Genomic DNA, 1,603 nt, shown 5'->3' on the forward strand with positions numbered 1-1,603 from the left:
CACACCTTTCTTTAATGGAAACAGTTGTGGAAATTAAAGGTTCCCTACTGCTTTCAGATATTCATCTGGAAAGCATTATGGATTGGTGTCCTAACCAAGGACAAATGCTCCAGTTGGCTGCCTAAGCAAGATCAACAATGCTGCTTATGTGAACAGTAGACAGAAAACTTTTTCCACTTGATTTTTTAAATGTAACTTTACATGGGCAGTGTGGTGTGAAGCTCAACCCTGAAATTCTCACGCCCAGGCCCTTGCATCAGATAATGCAAAACTGGTTAAACCCAATCAGTATTACTCTTACCGAGGAAGAGGTTGGCAATTATCTGCTGGCGCTGCTATATTTATTTGGGAGGCTTCGCAACAAAATTCTATTTGAAGGAATATGTTGCTCACCTCAGGACATTATGAGCAAAGTCTGCAATTTTACAACTAGTCCACAACAGTTATAAGAGCTCACCATCAGTGCCTATAAATCATGTACTAATACACATTGATGGCTCCTTTGATCCAGCCACAGGTCTTGCAGGACGAGCTTTCATCATCAAATGCTGCACTCGTAGTAGGAAAGCCTTGCTGGGCCAATGGGAGCTATGACACAGAGATCCGGGCTCTAATTTAGTGCCCTTGAAGCAGCTTCAGATATCAGCTTATCTAATATAGTGATACTATCTGATAGCCAAAATCTCATCAACCTACTAACTACTAAATCTTAACCAGGCAAATGGATTGAGCAACTGCACTGGGCACATTTACAGCGATTGATGACATCCTTCCCATTCATCCATCTCTTTTGTTCATGTGCATAGACATCTCAATCAGTTAGCTCATCTGTTGGCTTTTTTTGCATGTAAATATCAGATACAATTCGGCCTCTCAACCTCATGTAAAAGCTATCAGTAGATAATTGAAGCTGCTTTCTTTGGCCAAAAAAAAACAAAAAGAACATTGTATCGTAATTGGTAAACTTTCTACGCAACATTGTTTGGGGGAACATTCAGTTCCAGGTGAGTGCAGGAGATGTTGCTCCACAGAGTCTGAATCTGCTGAGCCAGCTGGTACAGCTAATTTAGGGGGTGATTGGCGAGATGCATTTTTTAGAAAATCCTTCAATGATTCTGCTGTTAATTTTAACAGAATGGGAGAAAGATCAAGAAAATCCTTTTTGGGCTTTTAGATGTTGTAGTCTGATAACAAAAATACCTTGTTTGTGGGTGAATCACCTGGTTTTGGATGTAGGCAAATTAATTGCTTTATGACAAATCAAAACCATTCAATTGAAGCAGGTCCCAAACATAGGTTGGCACCAAATCCAAAGTTTGATACCTACTTTTATAAAATTTCAATGACAAATTATTGGATGATGTATAGCCACCAGGATTAATTTTTTGGAGTGATAACCAGTCTTCCAAAAGCTTGAAAAAGTAGATCTTTTATGTTGTGCTTGGTACTATTGCAATTTTAGGCTCAAACAATTTCTGTTTGATTGGTTGGTATGCTCATCAAGCATTTGAACAAGAGTTTTGAGCAGTACATATTTGGTATTGATATTGCTACCTAAAATGTTTATATTCAATGTGACATCACCTTACTATGCTGATTCCCA

The sequence above is a fragment of the Nelumbo nucifera genome, chromosome 1 (genome assembly GCF_055504915.1).
Source record: "Nelumbo nucifera cultivar China Antique chromosome 1, China Antique-T2T, whole genome shotgun sequence".
In the NCBI taxonomy this organism is placed as follows: domain Eukaryota; kingdom Viridiplantae; phylum Streptophyta; class Magnoliopsida; order Proteales; family Nelumbonaceae; genus Nelumbo; species Nelumbo nucifera.